This window comes from Patagioenas fasciata, chromosome 5 (genome assembly GCF_037038585.1).
Source record: "Patagioenas fasciata isolate bPatFas1 chromosome 5, bPatFas1.hap1, whole genome shotgun sequence".
NCBI classification, from domain to species: Eukaryota; Metazoa; Chordata; class Aves; order Columbiformes; family Columbidae; genus Patagioenas; species Patagioenas fasciata.
Genome location: NC_092524.1, coordinates 9,044,217 through 9,058,143, shown reverse-complemented (window position 1 = coordinate 9,058,143; position 13,927 = coordinate 9,044,217). Strand labels below are relative to the sequence as shown.

The following is a 13,927-nucleotide window of genomic DNA, read 5'->3' as shown; positions in this document are numbered from 1 at the left end:
AGCCCTGGCACACTGGGCTCCTCGCATCATGCTGACACCAGTGTGTCAGTGCCTTCACTTGCTGAGAGAACCTGCTGCCATGGATGCAGCATCTCTGCTACTCCTACAAGCAGGAAGACACGATTTAATAATTAAACTACTAGAAGCTCTCAGGAGTCTTCATGGTAAATCCCTTTGAAAAGTGTAGATAGGTATAAACACAGAACAGTATAAAATCTTTGTAGAGCCTACTGAAGCCTCTTCTTCAATTTCAGTTATTAGTTCAATTAAATTATTTCAGTTTCCAGTTGAAATAGAATAAACCCCTCCCTACATGCTTAGAGCTTGCTCAGGAAACCCAGTGAAGCCAAAGTAGTTTCTAGATTGACTTCAATAGTTTTTGGATTGTGGCCTAAACTAAAACATGCAAAAATAGCAAACAATGATCCTTCTCTCCAGATCCCCTTTCTACATTTTGCTTCAAGCTGGGGGTGGGTGGTTAACTTAATAGCTGTTCCCCTGAAAGTACCACCCTCCAAAATATCCTAATAGTATGAATTTTAAAAGTCAATAATGTCATTCTAATTACAGACAGCATAACTGACATTCTGAAATTGGTAAAAATTAATCATTTACTTTGCATTTATTTGTTCCTGCAATGTACAAATGAAAGTGCATGCAGAATCAAGTCATTAAATGGCAACAAGTAGAACCGTGTGGTATGAAACCACTGCTAAATTGGATTGTACAGCTGTGCACTTTACAAAAGATTAAAAACATTTCCTCATCTTCAAGAACAGAAAGTTGCACATAGCTCAAAAAAGCAGCATTAAAGACTGAATTTGATTTGAAGTCTTTCTCAACCAAGGGGATCTAAAACAAATTGTTTAAAGGGTAACATCCATTAAAATGGTATGAAAGCTTTCAGCAAAACTTTTAAGTATCATCTGAACACCTTTAGAACAAAAGCAAGATTAGTAGGATCTGGAAAGCCATGTAAACTATTTCATGTGCTCCCAGTGCTTTTTCGGTAACCACTGTGATTAGTATATTTTCTGTACTGGAAGTTATTTTTATGACTAATTTTTATTACTATTTTTATTTTATGTGTGCCAAATAACATTAGAAAATGTTGCTGTGTAGATCACTTAGCACTTCATAATAATGATTTGATTCAGTTCAGCTAAACAAATGACAATGTATTATCTGACATCAAAATCAGAGTCAGACTCAGTGAACTGTGGGAATGAAAAACACCTGTTTCAAGCCACAGCTTAATTTCACTCATTTCACACCACCACTGCAGGGCATTCATTCAATTGTTTTAGAAAAGAGAACATTTAATTCCTTTCACAATACTCATGCTCATAATATCTGAATGCTTTTTGATCCACAGTGGACTTATTTTCACAAGATTCTTAGGAAGAAGAAAAATAAATTCTCAAATTCACAGATGATGAATTAAATGTCTTCTGGAAATAAACCTACATATTTGAGTTTTGAGATACCATCTCCACTGCAGGACCATCCTTTCCCTCAAAAAATAACTTGTTATTACAGCAAGAGATAAGGTTACAATGAAAAAGTAGAATGCACAGTATGTCTTCTGTGGGGAATCAAATGCTATGAAACTGAGAATGATATAGTGGTTTGGAAGGATAGTTGGGCGCTTTTAAAAGCTGATCAGTCTTCGATGATAAGTATAAATAGACCTTATTCCACCTCTGCCCTATGCAGACACAAAAATCCCTTTAGGATGTGAAAAGCATGTGTTCAGTATTCCTGACTTCAGTTCACAAAAATACTTTCAGGCTAATAGAAGTCTTCAAAACCTCAAATTTTGGCTCCTTATTGCTACGTACACTGTATAGTTAGATGTCTTGTTACAGAGTGGTGTTAAAAGAAAACATTTAAGAGATGATACAAACATCTGTCCCTGCTGCTGAGTGAAAGACCATCTAACTGGCATTGCTGTCTAGTCCACTGATGAAACTACCACAGCCTGAAAAAAGCCTTCAGATTTGGGACCAGAGTGCAAGACTCACAGGCTGCTTGCTGAAGAAGGAGGAGTTCTGAGCTCTGGACTATGTTTTTTTTATCTAATAACCACATAATGCTGGAAAGATGCTATCAGGTAAGAGAAAAGTAACTGTAATTTTAAGCACATATTCTTAAATTCTACTGAAGTTATGAGTAAGTTGTACCTTCTTTGATGTCATACAATTGCTATGATACAATAGGATAACTTTCTGTAGAAATTGGATTGCATGATATTCATTTCTGAAAAATTCAATTGCAGCAATAGATGTGCCAGAAAGTAAATTACAAGATGAGAAAAAAAGTTCTATTTTATCCCAATACAAATGCACACTTTTTTCCAGGTTGAAAAAAAGATAAAGAACAATCTTGTATTTGAAGTATTAACTAACACAAAGTATCTGGTTAATTAATATTCAAAACATAATGGACTTCCATGGATATTAGGTGAAATATGGCATGTTTTCTCCTGGTTGATAAAATCTGTAGACATCTTGCCTACCTCAGTTTTATAGATATATTTGAATAAACAGCAGGCACTGACATATGTACATCAGTAAAATTTTTAAAAACTTTAAAAGAAAAAGGAAATAATTTTATGTTCTGTGCTAATAAAATATTTGTGAGATAAAAGCAACAACATACAGCTTTATCTGCTCTGGAGTTCATTTTCACAAAACTATACACATTTGCTTTGTAGTAACAGAGAATGCGATCTCCTGTAATGGACTCCGAATGGGCAGGTTTGATTAACTCCATAAGCTATCAGCCCATTTTGAGGCTGCCCAGGTTTCTGACAATTTCTTGTTTATGTAGAGCACATCAGAAGTTTCCCATTGCTATTCACACAGTCATTACAAAATCTTACTTGCAAGGCTACTATTGTGATCTGGTAATACATAACAACATCTATTTTCCTGTGGGTGCAACCACAGAGGTTGCTGAAGTTGCCCTGAGCCTCAGTGGTGAGATGAAGTTCTCTTTAATATGCAGAGAATTTTTGATGAAAGAACATGCAGAAGATGTTTTTTTCCAGTTCATAAAAGAGAACATTTTTGAAAAGGTTAAGCTTTTACTCACAAATTACTTCATTTGGAAGAAAAATAAAAGTCCATAATTAAAGATGAAGACTTATTTCTACCATTTGATGACAACTGAATTCTGTTTAATTCTATGACTGACTTTGATTCAGGCAGATTATACTTAAAGACACTAGCAAGGATTTGGGATTGTGTTCGTCCATTTTATTTTTACTTCTCTGTTGTTATGATAGCAATTTTGTGGCAGCTGAGAAAACTCTACATACTACAAGATATATAAATATGCCTGAATGGAATTCATTATTTGATATTAGTACATACAAATTCAATATTTCTCTGTACAAACAGCCATTTCTTTGGTTAAAATCTCTTATTTGTTTTCTTCAGAAAATAGGTAACGACATTTCAGAGAATATTAAATTTGTGGTTTTCAGTTCACCAAATTTGAAAGTCTGGGGGAATTTTCAGGTTTTTAATAAAATCCACTCTATTACAAAACCACAATTTTGTGGGCTGAGCTAGATAAATACTGTCAGGGTGCAACTGAAGACAAATGGAAGGAAAGATGAGCATTGAAATCCAATCTTGAGTTGTTACTGTTTGAACAGGATCCATTACAGAAGAGCAAGTAACTCAGTGCTTCAGACAGTTCCAGTCTAACCGCTGTGCTGTACAGGAAAACTCTCCTGAATTTGATACTTGGCAATTTTGTATTTACTTTTACAAGAAAACATTGCTCTGTTAGATAATCAGGCTGGGAATTTTCCCAAAATGTTGCCCAGAAAATACAGAAATATTTCTTAAAGCTACTATTCCAGGATGGGGACTGCACAGATGCTAGCTGATAATGCATGTTGAAAAATAAAAAGCTTTTAAAAGGGAATTATAGGAATTATAATTCCTGATTTTGTTAAAAATTTCTAGGATAGGATGCAAAAAGAAGAATGTTCATTGTTTCTCTCAGCATAAATCACAAAAGCACTGATTCACTTTGCATTAACAACCTTCTGCATTACCTGTCCCACAGGGTTTTCTTTCAATGAAGTCGTTGTTTCAGGAGGGGAATGTAGGCTGAAATTAATAACAGAACTGTTGCTAACGGCAACAGTGAAAAGCATATGCTCTATTTTATTTCCATTAAGATGCAGTTACATAATTTAGGGTGTCCCAATAAAGCAATAATTCATTTTTGCATAGTATTGAGCCTTAGCAGTGTGTGTTAATGAGTCCTAGGTATTTCTGAGTATTTGAGATCTCATTTTCTGTGGCTGAGCAGATTCTGCAGGAAAAGGATCTCCCTTGTGAATCCAGTTCTTGATTGTGTGTTGATTTTTGACAGCACATTTTGCTTCATTCTATATAGAACATTTTGCTGTCTTCAGGAATACAGAAACATTTTGGGATCTTGAAGTACTTTCCCAAAACCAAGGGAAGACCTTTTTACTACACTTTGGAATGTCTAGCTTTTAAAGTAGGGGATTATACTAGATTTTGAAGCTGGCAATAAGTGGTGTAACTCCCACCCTTTGCTTAATAGGTTTATCTAATACATACCCCTTTGTCCTCCTTCTGTCTTAACTTTCTCAATTTCATCAATCCTTTAGACTAATCTAGCCTTTAAACCTATATATAGTGCTATAAAGCTACTGTTACTTTAAACTCACAAATGATCTGGAAACAGTGAGAACACCAGAAAAGAAATGGGAGAAACAAACAAAATAAAACAAACCCCAATCGAGCTCGTCAAGGCATTCTGTGTATAATAAAGCAGATGTATACAATGGAATGGCAACCTGCAAGCAACAAGACAAAACCTGCATTCACTGGAGATAACAATAAAAGTGTTTTAAAGCACTGTGTTCACTCATCAGATTCATATTCAGGTAAGTACAGCATTTTTTGCTCAGACTCCTTCAAATAGTTTCAAAACAGTCAGGGCTGAAAGCATTGAAACAGGTTCTTGGGCATGAGACGAATGAGTGAGTTTCAACTGCTTCAAATATCAGCAGGAAACCTCAGAAGAAGGCTGGGTCTGCTCTGAGAAACAGCCCAGAGAAGCGGGACAGAAAACAATTCTGTCTTCTGGCAAATGCAGCAGCAAGACTCCAGGTATCACAATTATTCATCCTGCTGCTTATTTCAGACATTAGCCAGATGTAGTATCTTGAATGGTGGAGAAATAATTATTCAGATAATAGAAAGCGATTTTAAATAAGACCAGCACATTAGCTCAGGAGGTGAGCTTTCCTGACCCTTGATAGCATTTTGAAAAATCAATGTACTTTTTTTTCATTCAGAATGTGCAATATAAATATTCTAAATGTTCTTTCACTGCTGTACAGAGGCAATCACAACAGCTTAATTCCCCTTCAATAAAGATGTTGTGTCTGTGCCACCCTTTGCCATTCCTTCCAAAAAAAAAAAAATAACCCCACCAAAACACTCAACCAAAAATGTAGCCTTTAAACAGAATAAAGAATTGAGGATCCTATCATGAATTATACTTTCTGTTATCTTGAAAGGAGTATTCTTTTAGAGGTATCTATTTCACATCTCTTCCTCCCCCATACACTTTCACCCTTTGCTATGACAAACAGGTTGCTGCCCTTGGGGACCATTTCTCTGGCACTGTGTAGTCTCCTGGTTTATGCTCTGCTGTGTCTCAGAATTTAATGACCAAAACACACTTGTCTCAGATTTTGGATAAAGTCACCTCAGTCTTTGACCGGATTTACGAGAGCAGGTTTTTGAGATAAATGTCACAGATTTCTCCAAGGTGTGAAGATGTTGCTGTTTTTCCCATCAGGCGCTGCCTTTACCACCTCCTTTCCTCGTAACTCCTTTCCCTTCAAAAAACAGCTCATTCTACATGGTATGACTCAAAGGATAATCTACACAGTCCTCCATGGATAGTGGCTCCAGTCTGCTATCCCTCATTTCATACCTTAATTTTGCCTCATCTTGCTTCTGCACTCCTGTAAGTAAGGACAGACAGAAGGACGCTGGCTGTACTACCCATCCTGGGGCAGGACCAGCTTTTGAGGGTGTGGATACCTTTTCTTTTCTTTAGACAAGGAACTCTCCTGTCCTGTTTGCCATGTGGATTTGTACACACTTGCTTTTTTGTGTTCCTTCAGAAGAGTGTGGGAGGTCAGACAAAGGTTATCCCTCTACCTGGGGCCCACACTACTTGTTGCTTAAGGAGCTCCAGGTATCTTTAGATCGGTTAATGTGGCTACACTTCACACGTGCCATGGAGCACATTTAATATTAAAAGAGGAATTACATAAGACATACAGCTTTAAAAACAGGAGCTGCTATTAGAGTGACATCTGCAATTGATGTAATTAACGTACTAGTGAAAAGCTATTAATTCCACTGTAGAAAGTCCTGTTTAGGTTTCTAGTTGCTTACTTAAACCAGCAAAAATAGAAGTGAGAAATAAGAATTAAACCCTGTAGCCAAAATGCTGTATGTCATCCTATAGTAATCAGTGATACATGGGTGATGTTGTCTCTGTAATAAGCCAGACATGAAGAAATGTGTTTGTCTTAAGAGCATCTCTAAAGTACTCTGGAAAATCCCTAGGATATCAAATTGCTGAATGTAGTGGTCATGTAGTTATTTTATTATCAGAATAGTTATAAATTAAGGAAAATGAACAGAGGTTTGCACTCTAAAAGGAGGTATTCACCATATTGCACCCCACTTGCTTGCCACAATATTAATTCTAAAAATAAGAAAATAGTGAGAAACAGTCACTGCAGTGAGGTCAGGATAAATGTAAATATTTTCATTTTAGCTGTAAAATACCATTAACTTGTAAGGACACACCTTAAAGCTGTGGGCCTATGTGTACTGCTAAAAATGCTTATTGTGATGTATATCCCTTGCTATTTCCCATGATTGTTTTGAAATTATATGCACACTGACCTATTGATATGCCTATCTCTAAAGCTTATGTGCTGAAGTCGGGTTTAAATGTTAGAGTTTAGCTGTTAGTCATGTTATCATGAAATGACACAACGTATTATTATGATATGAAACAGGCATTTTGAATATTTCATGGCATGTTCAGAGCCAAAAAAAAAGCATATTTCCCATTCCAGTAGTAAAGCACTGTGCTGGTTTTGGCTGGGATACTGTTAATTTTCTTCATAGTAACTCCTATGGGGCTGTGCTTTGGAAACACTGAAAATGGTGTTGATAACACAGGGATGTTTTTGTTATCACTGAGCAGTGCTCACATAGAGTCGAGGCCTCTTCTGCTTCTCACACCTCCCCACCAGCAAGGAGGCTGGGGGTGCACAAAAAATTGGGAGGCGACACAGCTGGAACAGCTGACCCCAGCTGACCAAAGGGATATTCCACACCATATGACATCATGGTCAGCATATAAACCAGGGGGAAATTTAGCAGGAGGGCCACTGTCTGGGGACAGCCTGGGCATCGGTCAGTTGGTCGTGAGCCATTGTCTTTAATTTGCATCACGTGTTTTTCTTGGGTTTATTTCTTTTTTTTTCTGTTTTCCTTTGCATTAGAATTTATTATTATTTTATTTCAATTATTAAACTGTCTTTATCTCAACCCATAAGTTTCCTTCACTTTTACTCTTCCTATTCTCTCCCTCACCCCGAAGGAGGGGTAGTGAGTGAGCGGCTGTGTGGTGTTTAGTTGTCACCTGGAATTAAACCATGACAAGCACATATTTCTGTTGTGCTCATCTTGTTTTTATTCCTTTAGTCATCTAATAAACTCTTTCTTTTGTAGTAAATCTATAATCAGAATTGTACAGTATTTGAATTGTGCTCAGTTTCTTTAAATCGGAGTTACTCTGTATAAGTATTTATTTCCTTCATCCTTTCTTTTTTTCCTCTCCTCAAGTCCCCTTATACCACACTCCTGCTGAGGGATTTCCAGAAGAACACTGAACACAAACATCATTCCCTTTATAATTTGTACGAAAGTAGCAGGCCAGACTGGTCCCCACTGAAGTCCTAATTCCAGGTGTTAAGCCACTTTATTAAAATAATTTACTATCCTTTAAAATAAAATTAGATTGTTTTCTTTTTCCAAATCTCTAAAGAGATTAGAACTGCTCCATTATTGCAGGGCAAACTTCCAAAGTGGTTAATAATCAGAGCAGCAAAGCATGGTAAATGCCACGTCTCATTACAAAGCCAGTGCCTGGACTCTGTTCACTGGAGTAACTTTAAAGATACGTCATCCTTTGGCTAATCAGGATGAATGTTTTTGGCATTCATGTTTCTAATGCAAAAGCATGCAAAATTCACAGTTGTTCCATTTTGTCTTCTCCTGACACTGCAATTGCACACTGAAATAAACTGATGAAAATGTTCGCTTACATGGAATTTAGAGAGCAGTGTAGGGGAAAGGGACCTGGGGCTCCTGGTGGACAGCAGGATGACCATGAGCCAGCACTGTGCCCTTGTGGCCAGGAAGGCCAATGGCATCCTGGGGTGTATTAGAAGGGGGGTGGTTAGTAGGTTGAGAGAGGTTCTCCTGCCCCTCTACTCTGCCCTGGTGAGACCCCATCTGGAATATTGTGTCCAGTTCTGGGCCCCTCAGTTCCAGAAGGACAGGGAACTGCTGGAGAGAGTCCAGCGCAGGGCAACAAAGATGATGAAGGGAGTGGAGCATCGCCTGTGTGAGGAAAGGCTGAGGGAGCTGGGGCTCTTGAGCTTGGAGAAGAGGAGACTGAGGGGTGACCTCATTAATGTTTACAGATATATAAAGGGTGAGTGTCACGAGGATGGAGCCAGGCTCTTCTCGATGACAACCAATGATAGGACAAGGAGTAATGGGTAGAAACTGGAACACAAAAGGTTCCACTTAAATTTGAGAAGAAACTTCTTCTCAGTGAGGGTGACAGACACTGGACCAGGCTGCCCAGGGGGGTTGTGGAGTCTCCTACCCTGGAAGCATTCAAGACCTGCCTGGACACCTTCCTGTGTAACCTCATCTGGGTGTTCCTGCTCCAGCAGGGGGATTGGACTGGATGATCTTTCGAGGTCCCTTCCAATCCCTGACATTCTGTGATTCTGTGTAATTGCCGAGTTGTTGCACCACAGTAACTACTGAAAGGCTATTAAATATGCAATTACTGTGGTATTCTCTAAAGTCAGATAAGACAATTGATAGCACTTTGTATTTTCATGGCACCTTGCCTCAAGGAATTAAAAAAATGCTTTTAAACAATAATTAAGTTCTAGAGGTCTCCTGTAAATCATTTGCACCATTGTACAGACACAGAAACTATGGCAAAGTTAACAGAACAAATAAACCACTTATGGTTCAGAAAGTTTTTTTCCAAGCATGTTCACTGTCTTCCAGCACTATGATGATACAACAATATGCCTTGCAAGAAATAAGGCTGACAACTGTACAACCACTAATCTTACTTATAACTGAAGGAATTACACCTGCTAATTCAGAAGTAAAGGTGGGGACACCAAACTTTCTCTACAATACTGAAGGACTTGATGATTCACCTTCTGATTATCTAATGAATTACATACAAACACAGTGCTAGCTACAATCTGGACTGTCAATTTGAATTTGTGGTTAAAATATTAATTAATCCAGCAAGCATGATCAAACTGTCTGTGAAATACATCTTTCACAAAACCAAAACCCATGGAAAACCAACCCAAAAGGCATGCTATAATCCAGGCTATTAGAAGGCACGCACTTGGCTTTGAAGAACAAATGTGTGTCTTTCCAACATGCACCTGACTATAATGGGCTTAAAAATGAAGACAGTTGTCTAAGGAAGATAGATGAGAATTTTTAGCAATTTCTTTCCACCAATACCATCTACAAAGCTGGAAGTTTTTCTATCTTATCCTGCTCTGGAATCATTGCATTATAAGCTATACTTGAAAACAGTCTCCTCAAAAAAAATTCTCTCAGACTACTAATTCGGTCTCATCTGTCTCTACCCCAATCAGAAAGCAAATGGCCTTTTGCCACTTCATCCAGTCTTGACAACTGTAATATCAAAAGTAAGTTTTCGCCACACCAACAGACTGTACAGTGCTACTTGCTGTGCCAAAACCCAAACAGAAGTAATAACATTTCACAGGAACTATGTAAATGAAATTAAAAAGAAAATACATTGTGCCCTAGAAAGAAATCACACAGTCAAGAATAAGGGAAATGCAATTTCCAGTAAGACATATTCTGATGGTCAGGAAAACCTACAAAATATTTTCAAAGCCTGGGAACTAGGATCCAGTGCTCTCTGATTAGGAAGAGTTCCTGCTGTCTCACATAGTCTATCTTCTCCCTGTCACTTAGCTGCACAATTAATTAAATATAATAAAAGTTTGAACTTTAGAATTAACTTAATTTTTGGGCATTATGTCTTCCTGTAAACCTTCCTCCTGTCAGACAAACATTTGTGAAAATTCTGGGAAGAAAACCCAGTACTACAGAGCCAAGGCTTAATGCTCTTAGACACCCAGCTTCAATTTCTCCAAAATGTTCTGCTCATTTTATAGATGAAAACAAACCTCTCTCTCACATAAAAATGTGAAAAGATCTGGATTGCTCATAGGCTTATACCTTATCAATTATTCATTTTCTGAGTCAGAGTTGCTCTAAACAACAGGCAAGAACATTTGCAAGTGTAGATATTACACACAAATAACGTTAGTTTATTCTCAGATAACTGAATTACACTAAAGTTATGACTGTTTTTGAAGAAAGGTACTACTCACTATAAGCATGGCCAGGTGAATCTGAATTTAACACTTTATAAGATATGATCAGACTACTAAAGGAATTAAGATTTTTTTTTTTTCTTTCCACCTGCTTTACATATAGTTCTTTGCACCTTTCCCAGATACAGAGACTTCTAAACTGCTCTGAATACCTCTCTCTTGCTGATCAGAAATATAGTCCTGATTGTATCAGCCTTACTCAAAGACTGTTTTCTTAATCACTACTTCCTATGGCTCCATGAGAACTTACAAAAAGCCTTAAACATCCACAGTTTCTTTTTTCTGCTTTCAGGTCCACATTTCTACTGATTTGTTCTGCACATTTCTTCTATGATAAATCATCCAGCATTATTGGTCCCATGTGGCTGCATGCCTTTCATTTTTGTGAACTAAAATCCAACCATCTTATTGACTACAGCTGCTTTTAAATACACTTTGGTGTCAGCAGTGATTTACTTTTTAATTATATTATTTTATTTTAGATTAGTGGTCCTATTGTTTTCTTAACAGCTGTTTTAAAGGCAGTGCTCAAATAAATGAAGCCTCAGCATTTGAGCAAGGAAAACAAGTTAATTCACAATTCCCTAACAAAGGAATTTCCTACAATAACATTCTTGATGAAAATATCACCACACTTCCCAAATCTTTTACATTTTAGCATGATGATTAGGGGGGTCATTTACTTGAAGTATGTTTTAGCTGAGCATTCTTGTGAGATTCCTGATAAAAAGACCAGCAGGGAGAGTACAAAGATTATTTCTGTCTCTCTTCCAACAGCCTGAGAGACTGTTTTACTGGTTTTCTATTTCTGCAAGTTCTGAATTCAGTGCTCACTAAAATTAAAGACTGGGGATTTGATCTTAGTGGAAGGTCCTTTTTTGTCCTCTGATATGTGTATGTAATTTCTGTTGTCTGCAGGAGCACGTTTGTGCTGTATCTAGGGCAAAAGTGTGCATATAGGAAAGTTGGTATTTCTCCAGGGAGAGATTATCATCAGTAAAAACAAAAACATCACAGTCAGTTGCAAAAATGTACTCTCTGCAATGGAAATGTTAAGCAAGAAAACATTCATGAATGTGAAAGGTACAAGTTTATCCATGTTCTGATGAGTTGTTTTTAATCAGTATTTCTTGAAAAAATGTCCTGGGAGTGCAGGATATATATTGTTTCTTTGGCACATGCATGAAGCATCAGATATTAGAAATATTTTGTTATCTTGTAAAATATTTGATACACTGAAATGTTACGACCACAAATGATGAACATGTCCACTGGTTTCAGATGAGGTAATTGCTCTCAATTTTTGTACTACTGGTCAATATTAATCTGGCTGAATGAAGCACAGGGAATCGTACATTTTTGTAACAACATTTTTGTATAGGACATGTAGAATTGAAAAGTAGCCAAAATAGTAACTGTGGCCCAAGCACTGCAGTGCAAGGCTAACTTCACAGTGAGATGTGATTTTTTTCTATTTTTTCTGGTTACCTTTATTCTTCTGAAGGTCTTTTTCTGTTCCTTGCAGCAATAATTTTCAAAAGAACAGAGAAGAGAGGAGAAAGGGAAGGAGCAGATGTTTCAGGCTAATTAGCAAATAACAACAAAGTAGTTGCTGTGGGGCTCTTAACATTACTTTGAATCTGGGCCTTGTTTATTCAGTACTAGAAATGTGTCTGGTTGCTGGAAAATATGTAACAATTGGTCAAGAAAATTTTTCAAGAAGCAATTTGCAACCCTTGTCCTCCTACGCCACTGAACACTGAAGAACCAGGTCACGGGAGAGGTCAAAGTGGTGAGGCCTGCAGAACCACCCCAAGAGACCATTAACGACCAGCGTCTCCATCTACCCATCAACCAGACACAACCCCGGTTGGAACCGAGTTGTGACAGCCATCTCCTGACTCTTCTGGAGATGTTCAAACTGCAGGTGCCCTCCTGCTCTCTTTGTTGCCATGTTCAGAGCAGCAACCATCTGGTTTTAAATGTTTTCTGTCTGTTTTCAAAGAGCACATGGCTATGGACTGAAAGTGTAAAAAAGCCACAGATAAATGTTAAACATGTAGTCAGTTCAATTTTGGGTCTAAACTTTTCCTTTGGAGATGAATATTTATCTGCTGAGACTGAAAGCTTTACAAGCATTTCAGAGGATAGAATGTAACTTGTTATTAAAAACAAGAGGTTAAGCATTTGTTCCTACTGTGATCTCCGGCTAGTATTAGGGCAGGGAGCTCTTACAGTATTCATTAGCTCTGCTTTTTTTCTTTTTGTTTGTTTGTTTTCTTTCCATTTGTTTGCTTACCTAGGCAAAGAAAGGAAGATATATTTCAGAGCTCCATCATTCTGCAGCGACAGAAGGCACAGTATACTCTCTACATACCAGTTAATTCCATTATCTTTACTACAACATCAGCTCTGCTGTGTCACAGAAATCTCTAGGGCCTAGAAATGACTTATGGATTAATTACCTGAAGCATAATCATTAAAAAAAAAAACAAAACAAAACACAATTTCACTTTCTATTTCATCAGCATTCTGGAACAAACAAACAAACCAACCAACAAACCCACAACATTCAGCAAGTTTTCATGTCCACAGACAAAAATGTTTATGCCAGAACAACAGATCAAAGGTGAAAAAAGAGCTTTGTGGGATTTTCAGTGAATACAGAATTTTAGTCACATGGATTCATCTTGTGCACTGTAATACTTGGGTCATTTGAAGTGAGACAAATTCACCAACAAAACCTCTTGGATTTTTTGTTAGCAATGACACAAAATCGAAGATGCAAGCCATCTCTGTTTGGAAAGTACCTGGAGTATTTTGGGCTTTAAGCCTAATAAAATAAAATGGATGTGTTCAGGTTGTTTGCAGCTTTTGGGTCTCTAGACAACCAGATGCCACACGTTATTCATGTATTTCAAGTGCAAAGAACCACCTAGCTAGATTCATTTATTGTGATTATATTTGCAATCATCATGGTTAAAAGAACTATGACTGACTCTTCAAGATTGTATCCTCTTCTTCCTTTTATTGTGATACAGATCTTTCTGGATGTTTTGAGCAGCTTCTAAAACTATTTCACCTTGATTCATTTGGACAGAAAAAGAAGAAAAAGGAAACAATATT

At 37.4% G+C, this 13,927-nt stretch overlaps 1 protein-coding gene across 1 annotated transcript in view; it reads right to left on the bottom strand.

The window, feature by feature from the left end:
• The window catches only part of SPON1 (spondin 1), a 191,168-nt gene that overhangs the window by 36,361 nt on the left and 140,880 nt on the right, over window positions 1-13,927 (bottom strand). The window lies entirely within an intron of this gene.